Below are 14444 nucleotides of genomic sequence, written 5' to 3'. Positions count from 1 at the left end.
GATATGAGGCCAGAGTTAGAGTTAAGACAGTAGCTATGAGGCCAGAGTAAGAGTCCAAGACCTTAACTATTAGGCCAGAGTAAGAGTTAAGACAGTAGCTATGAGGCCAGAGTAAGAGTTAAGACAGTAGCTATGAGGCCAGAGTAAGGGTTAAGACAGTAGCTATTAGGCCAGAGTAAGAGTTAAGACAGTAGCTATGAGGCCAGAGTAAGAGTCCAAGACCTTAACCAATAGGCCAGAGTAAGAGTTAAGACAGTAGCTATGAGACCAGAGTAAAAGTTAAGACAGTAGCTATTAGGCCAGAGTAAGAGTTAAGAGTAAGAGTTAAGACAGTAGCTATGAGGCCAGAGTAAGAGTTAAGACAGTAGCTATGAGGCCAGAGTAAGAGTCCAAGACCTTAACCATTAGGCCAGAGTAAGAGTTAAGACAGTAGCTATAAGGCCAGAGTAAGAGTTAAGACAGTAGCTATTAGGCCAGAGTAAGAGTCCAAGACCTTAACCATTAGGCCAGAGTAAGAGTTAAGACAGTAGCTATTAGGCCAGAGTAAGAGTCCAAGACCTTAACCATTAGGCCAGAGTAAGAGTTAAGACAGTAGCTATGAGGCCAGAGTAAGAGTCCAAGACCTTAACCATTAGGCCAGAGTAAGAGTTAAGACAGTAGCTATGAGGCCAGAGTAAGAGTCCAAGACCTTAACCATTAGGCCAGAGTAAGAGTTAAGACAGTAGCTATTAGGCCAGAGTAAGAGTTAAGACAGTAGTTATGAGGCCAGAGTAAGAGTTAAGACAGTAGCTATGAGGCCAGAGTAAGAGTCCAAGACCTTAACCATTAGGCCAGAGTAAGAGTTAAGACAGTAGCTATGAGGCCAGAGTAAGAGATAAGACAGTAGCTATGAGGCCAGAGTAAGAGTTAAGACAGTAGCTATGAGGCCAGAATAAGAGTTAAGACAGTAGCTATGAGGCTAGAGTAAGAGTCCAAGACCTTAACCATTAGGCAAGAGTAAGAGTTAAGACAGTAGCTATGAGGCTAGAGTAAGAGTTAAGACAGTAGCTATTAGGCCAGAGTAAGAGTTAAGACAGTAGCTATGAGGCCAGAGTAAGAGTTAAGACAGTAGCTATGAGGCCAGAGTAAGAGTCCAAGATCTTAACCATTAGGCCAGAGTAAGAGTTAAGACAGTAGATATGAGGCCAGAGTAAGAGTTATGACAGTAGCTATTAGGCCAGAGTAAGAGTTAAGACAGTAGCTATGAGGCCAGAGTAAGAGTTAAGACAGTAGCTATGAGGCCAGAGTAAGAGTTAAGACAGTACTTATGAGGCCAGAGTAAGAGTCCAAGACCTTAACCATTAGGCCAGAGTAAGAGTTAAGACAGTAGCTATGATGCCAGAGTAAGAGTTAAGACAGTAGCTATTAGGCCAGAGTAATAGTCCAAGACCTTAACCATTAGGCCAGAGTAAGAGTTAAGACCGTAGCTATTAGGCCAGAGTAAGAGTTAAGACAGTAGCTATGAGGCCAGAGTAAGAGTTAGGACAGTAGCTATGAGGCCAGAGTAATTGTTAGGAAAGTAGCTATGAGGCCAGAGTAAGAGTTAAGACAGTAGCTATTAGGCCAGAGTAAGAGTTAAGACAGTAGCTATGAGGCCAGAGTAAGAGTTAAGACAGTAGCTATGAGGCCAGAGTAAGAATTAAGACAGTAGCTATGAGGCCAGAGTAAGAGTTAAGACAGTAGCTATGAGGCCAGAGTAAGAGTCCAAGACCTTAACCATTAGGCCAGAGTAAGAGTTAAGACAGTAGCTATGAGGCCAGAGTAAGAGTTAAGACAGTAGCTATGATGCCAGAGTAAGAGTTAAGACAGTAGCTATGAGGCCAGAGTATGAGTCCAAGACCTTAACCATTAGGCCAGAGTAAGAGTTAAGACAGTAGCTATGAGGCCAGAGTAAGAGTTAAGACAGTAGCTATGAGGCCAGAGTAAGAGTTAAGACAGTAGCTATGAGGCCAGAGTAAGAGTCCAAGACCTTAACTATTAGGCCAGAGTAAGAGTTAAGACAGTAGCTATGAGGCCAGAGTAAGAGTTAAGACAGTAGCTATGAGGCCAGAGTAAGGGTTAAGACAGTAGCTATTAGGCCAGAGTAAGAGTTAAGACAGTAGCTATGAGGCCAGAGTAAGAGTCCAAGACCTTAACCAATAGGCCAGAGTAAGAGTTAAGACAGTAGCTATGAGGCCAGAGTAAAATTTAAGACAGTAGCTATTAGGCCAGAGTAAGAGTTAAGACAGTAGCTATTAGGCCAGAGTAAGAGTTAAGACAGTAGCTATGAGGCCAGAGTAAGAGTTAAGACAGTAGCTATGAGGCCAGAGTAAAATTTAAGACAGTAGCTATTAGGCCAGAGTAAGAGTTAAGACAGTAGCTATTAGGCCAGAGTAAGAGTTAAGACAGTAGCTATGAGGCCAGAGTAAGAGTTAAGACAGTAGCTATGAGGCCAGAGTAAGAATTAAGACAGTAGCTATGAGGCCAGAGTAAGAGTTAAGACAGTAGCTATGAGGCCAGAGTAAGAGTCCAAGACCTTAACCATTAGGCCAGAGTAAGAGTTAAGACAGTAGCTATGAGGCCAGAGTAAGAGTTAAGACAGTAGCTATGATGCCAGAGTAAGAGTTAAGACAGTAGCTATGAGGCCAGAGTATGAGTCCAAGACCTTAACCATTAGGCCAGAGTAAGAGTTAAGACAGTAGCTATGAGGCCAGAGTAAGAGTTAAGACAGTAGCTATGAGGCCAGAGTAAGAGTTAAGACAGTAGCTATGAGGCCAGAGTAAGAGTCCAAGACCTTAACTATTAGGCCAGAGTAAGAGTTAAGACAGTAGCTATGAGGCCAGAGTAAGAGTTAAGACAGTAGCTATGAGGCCAGAGTAAGGGTTAAGACAGTAGCTATGAGGCCAGAGTAAGAGTTAAGACAGTAGCTATGAGGCCAGAGTAAGAGTCCAAGACCTTAACCAATAGGCCAGAGTAAGAGTTAAGACAGTAGCTATGAGGCCAGAGTAAAATTTAAGACAGTAGCTATTAGGCCAGAGTAAGAGTTAAGACAGTAGCTATAAGGCCAGAGTAAGAGTTAAGACAGTAGCTATGAGGCCAGAGTAAGAGTCCAAGACCTTAACCATTAGGCCAGAGTAAGAGTTAAGACAGTAGCTATTAGGCCAGAGTAAGAGTTACACCAGTAGCTATGAGGCCAGAGTAAGAGTCCAAGACCTTAACCATTAGGCCAGAGTAAGAGTTTAGACAGTAGCTATTAGGCCAGAGTAAAAGTTAAGACAGTAGCTATGAGGCCAGAGTAAGAGTCCAAGACCTTAACCATAAGGCCAGAGTAAGAGTTAAGACAGTAGCTATTAGGCCAGAGTAAGAGTTAAGACAGTAGCTATTAGGCCAGAGTAAGAGTTAAGACAGTAGCTATGAGGCCAGAGTAAGAGTCCAAGACCTTAATCATTAGGCCAGAGTAAGAGTTAAGACAGTAGCTATGAGGCCAGAGTAAGAGTTAAGACAGTAGCTATGATGCCAGAGTAAGAGTTAAGACAGTAGCTATGAGGCCAGAGTAAGAGTCCAAGACCTTAACCATTAGGCCAGAGTAAGAGTTAAGACAGTAGATATGAGGCCAGAGTAAGAGTTAAGACAGTAGATATGAGGCCAGAGTTAGAGTTAAGACAGTAGCTATGAGGCCAGAGTAAGAGTCCAAGACCTTAACTATTAGGCCAGAGTAAGAGTTAAGACAGTAGCTATGAGGCCAGAGTAAGAGTTAAGACAGTAGCTATGAGGCCAGAGTAAGGGTTAAGACAGTAGCTATTAGGCCAGAGTAAGAGTTAAGACAGTAGCTATGAGGCCAGAGTAAGAGTCCAAGACCTTAACCAATAGGCCAGAGTAAGAGTTAAGACAGTAGCTATGAGGCCAGAGTAAAATTTAAGACAGTAGCTATTAGGCCAGAGTAAGAGTTAAGACAGTAGCTATAAGGCCAGAGTAAGAGTTAAGACAGTAGCTATGAGGCCAGAGTAAGAGTCCAAGACCTTAACCATTAGGCCAGAGTAAGAGTTAAGACAGTAGCTATTAGGCCAGAGTAAGAGTTAAGACAGTAGCTATGAGGCCAGAGTAAGAGTCCAAGACCTTAACCATTAGGCCAGAGTAAGAGTTTAGACAGTAGCTATTAGGCCAGAGTAAGAGTTAAGACAGTAGCTATGAGGCCAGAGTAAGAGTCCAAGACCTTAACCATAAGGCCAGAGTAAGAGTTAAGACAGTAGCTATTAGGCCAGAGTAAGAGTTAAGACAGTAGCTATTAGGCCAGAGTGAGAGTTAAGACAGTAGATATGAGGCCAGAGCAAGAGTTAAGACAGTAGCTATGAGGCCAGAGTAAGAGTTAAGACAGTAGCTATGAGGCCAGAGTAAGAGTTAAGACAGTAGCTATTAGGCCAGAGTAAGAGTCCAAGACCTTAATCATTAGGCCAGAGTAAGAGTTAAGACAGTAGCTATGAGGCCAGAGTAAGAGTCCAAGACCTTAACCATTAGGCCAGAGTAAGAGTTAAAACAATAGCTATGAGGCCAGAGTAAGAGTCCAAGACCTTAACCATTAGGCCAGAGTAAGAGTTAAGACAGTAGCTATAAGGCCAGAGTAAGAGTTAAGACAGTAGCTATGAGGCCAGAGTAAGAGTCCAAGACCTTAACCATTAGGCCAGAGTAAGAGTTAAGACAGTAGCTATTAGGCCAGAGTAAGAGTTAAGACAGTAGCTATTAGGCCAGAGTAAGAGTCCAAGACCTTAACCATTAGGCCAGAGTAAGAGTTTAGACAGTAGCTATTAGGCCAGAGTAAGAGTTAAGACAGTAGCTATGAGGCCAGAGTAAGAGTCCAAGACCTTAACCATAAGGCCAGAGTAAGAGTTAAGACAGTAGCTATTAGGCCAGAGTAAGAGTTAAGACAGTAGCTATTAGGCCAGAGTGAGAGTTAAGACAGTAGATATGAGGCCAGAGCAAGAGTTAAGACAGTAGCTATGAGGCCAGAGTAAGAGTTAAGACAGTAGCTATGAGGCCAGAGTAAGAGTTAAGACAGTAGCTATTAGGCCAGAGTAAGAGTCCAAGACCTTAATCATTAGGCCAGAGTAAGAGTTAAGACAGTAGCTATGAGGCCAGAGTAAGAGTCCAAGACCTTAACCATTAGGCCAGAGTAAGAGTTAAAACTGTAGCTATGAGGCCAGAGTAAGAGTCCAAGACCTTAACCATTAGGCCAGAGTAACAGTTAAGACAGTAGCTATGAGGCCAGAGTAAGAGTCCAAGACCTTAACCATTAGGCCATAGTAAGAGTTAAGACAGTAGCTATGAGGCCAGTGTAAGAGTTAAGACAGTAGCTATGAGGCCAGAGTAACAGTGTAGACAGTAGCTATGAGGCCAGAGTAAGAGTTAAGACAGTAGCTATTAGGCCAGAGTAAGAGTTAAGACAGTAGCTATGAGGCAAGAGTAAGAGTTAAGACAGTAGCTATTAGGCCAGAGTAAGAGTCCAAGACCTTAACCATTAGGCCAGAGTAAGAGTTAAGACAGTAGCTATGAGGCCAGAGTAAGAGTTAAGACAGTAGCTATTAGGCCAGAGTAAGAGTCCAAGACCTTAACCATTAGGCCAGAGTAAGAGTTAAGACAGTAGCTATGAGGCCAGAGTAAGAGTTAAGACAGTAGCTATGAGGCCAGAGTAAGAGTCCAAGACCTTAACCATTAGGCCAGAGTAAGAGTTAAGACAGTAGCTATGAGGGCAGAGTAAGAGTCCAAGACCTTAACCATTAGGCCAGAGTAAGAGTTAAGACAGTAGCTATGAGGCCAGAGTAAGAGTTAAGACAGTAGCTATGAGGCCAGAGTAAGAGTTAAGACAGTAGCTATGAGGCCAGAGTAAGAGTCCAAGACCTTAACCATTAGGCCAGAGTAAGAGTTAAGACAGTAGCTATGAGGCCAGAGTAAGAGTTAAGACAGTAGCTATGAGGCCAGAGTAAGAGTTAAGACAGTAGCTATGAGGCCAGAGTAAGAGTCCAAGACCTTAACCATTAGGCCAGAGTAAGAGTTAAGAAAGTAGCTATGAGGCCAGAGTAAGAGTCCAAGACCTTAACCATTAGGCAAGAGTAAGAGTTAAGACAGTAGCTATGAGTCCAGAGTAAGAGTTAAGACAGTAGCTATGAGGCCAGAGTAAGAGTTAAAACAGTAGATATGAGGCCAGAGTAAGAGTCCAAGACCTTAACCATTAGACCAGAGTAAGAGTTAAGACAGTAGCTATTAGGCCAGAGGAAGCGTTAAGACAGTAGCTATGAGGCCAGAGTAAGAGTTAAGACAGTAGCTATGACGCCAGAGTAAGAGTTAAGCCAGTAGTTATGAGGCCAGATTAAGAGTCCAAGACCTTACCCATTAGGCCAGAGTAAGTGTTAAGACAGTAGCTATTAGGCCAGAGTAAGAGTTAAGACAGTAGCTATGAGGCCAGAGTAAGAGATAAGACAGTAGCTATTAGGCCAGAGTAAGAGTTAAGACAGTAGCTATTAGGCAAGAGTAAGAGTTAAGACAGTAGCTATGAGGCCAGAGTAAGAGTCCAAGACCTTAACCATTAGGCCAGAGTAAGAGTTAAGACAGTAGCTATGAGGCCAGATTAAGAGTTAAGACAGTAGCTATGAGGCCAGATTAAGAGTTAAGACAGTAGCTATTAGGCCAGTGTAAGAGTTAAGACAGTAGCTATGAGGCCGGAGTAAGAGTTAAGACAGTAGCTATTAGGCCAGAGTAAGAGTTAAGACAGTAGCTATTAGGCCAGAGTAAGAGTTAAGACAGTAGCTATTAGGAAAGAGTAAGAGTTAAGACAGTAGCTAGGAGGCCAGAGTAAGAGTTAAGACAGTAGCTAGGAGGCCAGAGTAAGAGTCCAAGACCTTAACCATTAGGCCAGAGTAAGAGTTAAGACAGTAGCTATTAGGCCAGAGTAAGAGTTAAGACAGTAGCTATGAGGCCAGAGTAAGAGTTAAGACAGTAGCTATGAGGCCAGAGTAAGAGTTAAGACAGTAGCTATTAGGCCAGAGTAAGAGTTAAGACAGTAGCTATGAGGTCAGAGTAAGAGTTAAGTCAGTAGCTATGAGGCCAGAGTAAGCGTTAAGACAGTAGCTATGAGGCCAGAGTAAGAGTTAAGACAGTAGCTATGAGGCCAGAGTAAGAGTCAAAGACATTAACCATTAGGCCAGAGTAATAGTTAAGACAGTAGCTATTAGGCCAGAGTAAGAGTTAAGACAGTAGCTATGAGGCCAGAGTAAGAGTTAAGACAGTAGCTATGAGGCCAGAGTAAGAGTCCAATACCTTAACTATTAGGCCAGAGTAAGAGTTAAGACAGTAGCTATGAGGCCAGAGTAAGAGTTAAGACAGTAGCTATGAGGCCAGAGTAAGAGTCCAAGACCTTAACCATTAGGCCAGAGTAAGAGTTAGAACAGTAGCTATGAGGCCAGAGTAAGAGTTAAGACAGTAGCTATGAGGCCAGAGTAAGAGTTAAGACAGTAGCTATGAGGCCAGAGTAAGAGTTAGACAGTAGCTATGAGGCCAGAGTAAGAGTCCAAGACCTTAACTATTAGGCCAGAGTAAGAGTTAAGACAGTAGCTATGAGGCCAGAGTAAGAGTTAAGACAACAGCTATGGGGCCAGAGTAAGAGTTAAGACAGTAGCTATGAGGCCAGAGTAAGAGTTAAGACAGTAGCTATGAGGCCAGAGTAAGAGTCCAAGACCTTAGCCATTAGGCCAGAGTAAGAGTTAAGACAGTATCTATGAGGCCAGAGTAAGAGTTAAGACAGTAGCTATTAGGCCAGAGTAAGAGTTAAGACAGTAGCTATGAGGCCAGAGTAAGAGTTAAGACAGTAGCTATGAGGCCAGAGTAAGAGTTAAGACAGTAGCTATGAGGCCAGAGTAAGAGTCCAAGACCTTAATCATTAGGCCAGAGTAAAAGTTAAGACAGTAGCTGTGAGGCCAGAGTAAGAGTTAGGACAGTAGCTATGAGGCCAGGGTAAGAGTTAAGACAGTAGCTATGAGACCAGAGTAAGAGTCCAAGACCTTAACCATTAGGCCAGAGTAAGGGTTAAGACAGTAGCTATGAGGCCAGAGTAAGAGTTCAGACAGTAGCTATGAGGCCAGAGTAAGAATTAAGACAGTAGCTATTAGGCCTGAGTAAGAGTCCAAGACCTTAACCATTAGGCCAGAGTAAGAGTTAAGACAGTAGCTATTAGGCCAGAGTAAGAGTTAAGACAGTAGCTATTAGGCCAGAGTAAGAGTTAAGACAGTAGCTATGAGGCCAGAGTAAGAGTTAAGACAGTAGCTATGAGGCCAGAGTAAGAGTTAAGACAGTAGCTATGAGGCCAGAGTAAGAGTCCAAGACCTTAACCATTAGGCCAGAGTAAGAGTTAAGACAGTAGCTATTAGGCCAGAGTAAGAGTTAAGACAGTAGCTATTAGGCCAGAGTAAGAGTTAAGACAGTAGCTATTAGGCCAGAGTAAGAGTTAAGACAGTAGCTATGAGGCCAGAGTAAGAGTCCAAGACCTTAACCATTAGGCCAGAGTAAGAGTTAAGACAGTGGCTATTAGGCCAGAGTAAGAGTTAAGACAGTAGCTATGAGGCCAGAGTAAGAGTTAAGACAGTAGCTATGAGGCCAGAGTAAGAGTTAAGACAGTAGCTATTAGGCCAGAGTAAGAGTTAAGACAGTAGCTATGAGGCCAGAGTAAGAGTCCAAGACCTTAACCATTAGGCCAGATTAAGAGTTAAAACAGTAGCTATGAGGCCAGAGTAAGAGTCCAAGACCTTAACCATTAGGCCAGAGTAAGAGTTAAGACAGTAGCTATTAGGCCAGAGTAAGAGTTAAGACAGTAGCTATTAGGCCAGAGTAAGAGTTAAGACAGTAGCTATTAGGCCAGAGTAAGAGTTAAGACAGTAGCTATGAGGCCAGAGTAAGAGTTAAGACAGTAGCTATGAGGCCAGAGTAAGAGTTAAGACAGTAGCTATTAGGCCAGAGTAAGAGTCCAAGACCTTAACCATTAGGCCAGAGTAAGAGTTAAGACAGTAGCTATGAGGCCAGAGTAAGAGTCCAAGACCTTAACCATTAGGCCAGATTAAGAGTTAAAACAGTAGCTATGAGGCCAGAGTAAGAGTCCAAGACCTTAACCATTAGGCCAGAGTAAGAGTTAAGACAGTAGCTATTAGGCCAGAGTAAGAGTTAAGACAGTAGCTATTAGGCCAGAGTAAGAGTTAAGACAGTAGCTATGAGGCCAGAGTAAGAGTTAAGACAGTAGCTATGAGGCCAGAGTAAGAGTCCAAGACCTTAACCATTAGGCCAGAGTAAGAGTTAAGACAGTGGCTATTAGGCCAGAGTAAGAGTTAAGACAGTAGCTATGAGGCCAGAGTAAGAGTTAAGACAGTAGCTATGAGGCCAGAGTAAGAGTTAAGACAGTAGCTATTAGGCCAGAGTAAGAGTTAAGACAGTAGCTATTAGGCCAGAGTAAGAGTTAAGACAGTAGCTATGAGGCCAGAGTAAGAGTCCAAGACCTTAACCATTAGGCCAGAGTAAGAGTTTAGACAGTAGCTATTAGGCCAGAGTAAGAGTTAAGACAGTAGCTATGAGGCCAGAGTAAGAGTCCAAGACCTTAACCATAAGGCCAGAGTAAGAGTTAAGACAGTAGCTATTAGGCCAGAGTAAGAGTTAAGACAGTAGCTATTAGGCCAGAGTAAGAGTCCAAGACCTTAATCATTAGGCCAGAGTAAAAGTTAAGACAGTAGCTGTGAGGCCAGAGTAAGAGTTAGGACAGTAGCTATGAGGCCAGGGTAAGAGTTAAGACAGTAGCTATGAGGCCAGAGTAAGAGTCCAAGACCTTAACCATTAGGCCAGAGTAAGAGTTAAGACAGTAGCTATGAGGCCAGAGTAAGAGTTCAGACAGTAGCTATGAGGCCAGAGTAAGAGTCCAAGACCTTAACCATTAGGCCAGAGTAAGAGTTAGAACAGTAGCTATGAGGCCAGAGTAAGAGTTAAGACAGTAGCTATGAGGCCAGAGTAAGAGTTAAGACAGTAGCTATGAGGCCAGAGTAAGAGTTAGACAGTAGCTATGAGGCCAGAGTAAGAGTCCAAGACCTTAACCAATAGGCCAGAGTAAGAGTTAAGACAGTAGCTATGAGGCCAGAGTAAAATTTAAGACAGTAGCTATTAGGCCAGAGTAAGAGTTAAGACAGTAGCTATAAGGCCAGAGTAAGAGTTAAGACAGTAGCTATGATGCCAGAGTAAGAGTCCAAGACCTTAACCATTAGGCCAGAGTAAGAGTTAAGACAGTAGCTATTAGGCCAGAGTAAGAGTTACACCAGTAGCTATGAGGCCAGAGTAAGAGTCCAAGACCTTAACCATTAGGCCAGAGTAAGAGTTTAGACAGTAGCTATTAGGCCAGAGTAAGAGTTAAGACAGTAGCTATGAGGCCAGAGTAAGAGTCCAAGACCTTAACCATAAGGCCAGAGTAAGAGTTAAGACAGTAGCTATTAGGCCAGAGTAAGAGTTAAGACAGTAGCTATTAGGCCAGAGTAAGAGTTAAGACAGTAGCTATGAGGCCAGAGTAAGAGTCCAAGACCTTAATCATTAGGCCAGAGTAAGAGTTAAGACAGTAGCTATGAGGCCAGAGTAAGAGTTAAGACAGTAGCTATGATGCCAGAGTAAGAGTTAAGACAGTAGCTATGAGGCCAGAGTAAGAGTCCAAGACCTTAACCATTAGGCCAGAGTAAGAGTTAAGACAGTAGATATGAGGCCAGAGTAAGAGTTAAGACAGTAGATATGAGGCCAGAGTTAGAGTTAAGACAGTAGCTATGAGGCCAGAGTAAGAGTCCAAGACCTTAACTATTAGGCCAGAGTAAGAGTTAAGACAGTAGCTATGAGGCCAGAGTAAGAGTTAAGACAGTAGCTATGAGGCCAGAGTAAGGGTTAAGACAGTAGCTATTAGGCCAGAGTAAGAGTTAAGACAGTAGCTATGAGGCCAGAGTAAGAGTCCAAGACCTTAACCAATAGGCCAGAGTAAGAGTTAAGACAGTAGCTATGAGACCAGAGTAAAAGTTAAGACAGTAGCTATTAGGCCAGAGTAAGAGTTAAGAGTAAGAGTTAAGACAGTAGCTATGAGGCCAGAGTAAGAGTTAAGACAGTAGCTATGAGGCCAGAGTAAGAGTCCAAGACCTTAACCATTAGGCCAGAGTAAGAGTTAAGACAGTAGCTATAAGGCCAGAGTAAGAGTTAAGACAGTAGCTATTAGGCCAGAGTAAGAGTCCAAGACCTTAACCATTAGGCCAGAGTAAGAGTTAAGACAGTAGCTATTAGGCCAGAGTAAGAGTCCAAGACCTTAACCATTAGGCCAGAGTAAGAGTTAAGACAGTAGCTATGAGGCCAGAGTAAGAGTCCAAGACCTTAACCATTAGGCCAGAGTAAGAGTTAAGACAGTAGCTATGAGGCCAGAGTAAGAGTCCAAGACCTTAACCATTAGGCCAGAGTAAGAGTTAAGACAGTAGCTATTAGGCCAGAGTAAGAGTTAAGACAGTAGTTATGAGGCCAGAGTAAGAGTTAAGACAGTAGCTATGAGGCCAGAGTAAGAGTCCAAGACCTTAACCATTAGGCCAGAGTAAGAGTTAAGACAGTAGCTATGAGGCCAGAGTAAGAGATAAGACAGTAGCTATGAGGCCAGAGTAAGAGTTAAGACAGTAGCTATGAGGCCAGAATAAGAGTTAAGACAGTAGCTATGAGGCTAGAGTAAGAGTCCAAGACCTTAACCATTAGGCAAGAGTAAGAGTTAAGACAGTAGCTATGAGGCTAGAGTAAGAGTTAAGACAGTAGCTATTAGGCCAGAGTAAGAGTTAAGACAGTAGCTATGAGGCCAGAGTAAGAGTTAAGACAGTAGCTATGAGGCCAGAGTAAGAGTCCAAGATCTTAACCATTAGGCCAGAGTAAGAGTTAAGACAGTAGATATGAGGCCAGAGTAAGAGTTATGACAGTAGCTATTAGGCCAGAGTAAGAGTTAAGACAGTAGCTATGAGGCCAGAGTAAGAGTTAAGACAGTAGCTATGAGGCCAGAGTAAGAGTTAAGACAGTACTTATGAGGCCAGAGTAAGAGTCCAAGACCTTAACCATTAGGCCAGAGTAAGAGTTAAGACAGTAGCTATGATGCCAGAGTAAGAGTTAAGACAGTAGCTATTAGGCCAGAGTAATAGTCCAAGACCTTAACCATTAGGCCAGAGTAAGAGTTAAGACCGTAGCTATTAGGCCAGAGTAAGAGTTAAGACAGTAGCTATGAGGCCAGAGTAAGAGTTAGGACAGTAGCTATGAGGCCAGAGTAATTGTTAGGAAAGTAGCTATGAGGCCAGAGTAAGAGTTAAGACAGTAGCTATTAGGCCAGAGTAAGAGTTAAGACAGTAGCTATGAGGCCAGAGTAAGAGTTAAGACAGTAGCTATGAGGCCAGAGTAAGAATTAAGACAGTAGCTATGAGGCCAGAGTAAGAGTTAAGACAGTAGCTATGAGGCCAGAGTAAGAGTCCAAGACCTTAACCATTAGGCCAGAGTAAGAGTTAAGACAGTAGCTATGAGGCCAGAGTAAGAGTTAAGACAGTAGCTATGATGCCAGAGTAAGAGTTAAGACAGTAGCTATGAGGCCAGAGTATGAGTCCAAGACCTTAACCATTAGGCCAGAGTAAGAGTTAAGACAGTAGCTATGAGGCCAGAGTAAGAGTTAAGACAGTAGCTATGAGGCCAGAGTAAGAGTTAAGACAGTAGCTATGAGGCCAGAGTAAGAGTCCAAGACCTTAACTATTAGGCCAGAGTAAGAGTTAAGACAGTAGCTATGAGGCCAGAGTAAGAGTTAAGACAGTAGCTATGAGGCCAGAGTAAGGGTTAAGACAGTAGCTATTAGGCCAGAGTAAGAGTTAAGACAGTAGCTATGAGGCCAGAGTAAGAGTTAAGACAGTAGCTATGAGGCCAGAGTAAGAGTCCAAGACCTTAACCAATAGGCCAGAGTAAGAGTTAAGACAGTAGCTATGAGGCCAGAGTAAAATTTAAGACAGTAGCTATTAGGCCAGAGTAAGAGTTAAGACAGTAGCTATAAGGCCAGAGTAAGAGTTAAGACAGTAGCTATGAGGCCAGAGTAAGAGTCCAAGACCTTAACCATTAGGCCAGAGTAAGAGTTAAGACAGTAGCTATTAGGCCAGAGTAAGAGTTACACCAGTAGCTATGAGGCCAGAGTAAGAGTCCAAGACCTTAACCATTAGGCCAGAGTAAGAGTTTAGACAGTAGCTATTAGGCCAGAGTAAAAGTTAAGACAGTAGCTATGAGGCCAGAGTAAGAGTCCAAGACCTTAACCATAAGGCCAGAGTAAGAGTTAAGACAGTAGCTATTAGGCCAGAGTAAGAGTTAAGACAGTAGCTATTAGGCCAGAGTAAGAGTTAAGACAGTAGCTATGAGGCCAGAGTAAGAGTCCAAGACCTTAATCATTAGGCCAGAGTAAGAGTTAAGACAGTAGCTATGAGGCCAGAGTAAGAGTTAAGACAGTAGCTATGATGCCAGAGTAAGAGTTAAGACAGTAGCTATGAGGCCAGAGTAAGAGTCCAAGACCTTAACCATTAGGCCAGAGTAAGAGTTAAGACAGTAGATATGAGGCCAGAGTAAGAGTTAAGACAGTAGATATGAGGCCAGAGTTAGAGTTAAGACAGTAGCTATGAGGCCAGAGTAAGAGTCCAAGACCTTAACTATTAGGCCAGAGTAAGAGTTAAGACAGGAGCTATGAGGCCAGAGTAAGAGTTAAGACAGTAGCTATGAGGCCAGAGTAAGGGTTAAGACAGTAGCTATTAGGCCAGAGTAAGAGTTAAGACAGTAGCTATGAGGCCAGAGTAAGAGTCCAAGACCTTAACCAATAGGCCAGAGTAAGAGTTAAGACAGTAGCTATGAGGCCAGAGTAAAATTTAAGACAGTAGCTATTAGGCCAGAGTAAGAGTTAAGACAGTAGCTATAAGGCCAGAGTAAGAGTTAAGACAGTAGCTATGAGGCCAGAGTAAGAGTCCAAGACCTTAACCATTAGGCCAGAGTAAGAGTTAAGACAGTAGCTATTAGGCCAGAGTAAGAGTTAAGACAGTAGCTATGAGGCCAGAGTAAGAGTCCAAGACCTTAACCATTAGGCCAGAGTAAGAGTTTAGACAGTAGCTATTAGGCCAGAGTAAGAGTTAAGACAGTAGCTATGAGGCCAGAGTAAGAGTCCAAGACCTTAACCATAAGGCCAGAGTAAGAGTTAAGACAGTAGCTATTAGGCCAGAGTAAGAGTTAAGACAGTAGCTATTAGGCCAGAGTGAGAGTTAAGACAGTAGATATGAGGCCAGAGCAAGAGTTAAGACAGTAGCTATGAGGCCAGAGTAAGAGTTAAGACAGTAGCTATGAGGCCA

This window comes from Triturus cristatus, chromosome 11 (genome assembly GCF_964204655.1).
Source record: "Triturus cristatus chromosome 11, aTriCri1.1, whole genome shotgun sequence".
Lineage (NCBI taxonomy): Eukaryota > Metazoa > Chordata > Amphibia > Caudata > Salamandridae > Triturus > Triturus cristatus.
This window is presented reverse-complemented; position numbering follows the sequence as displayed.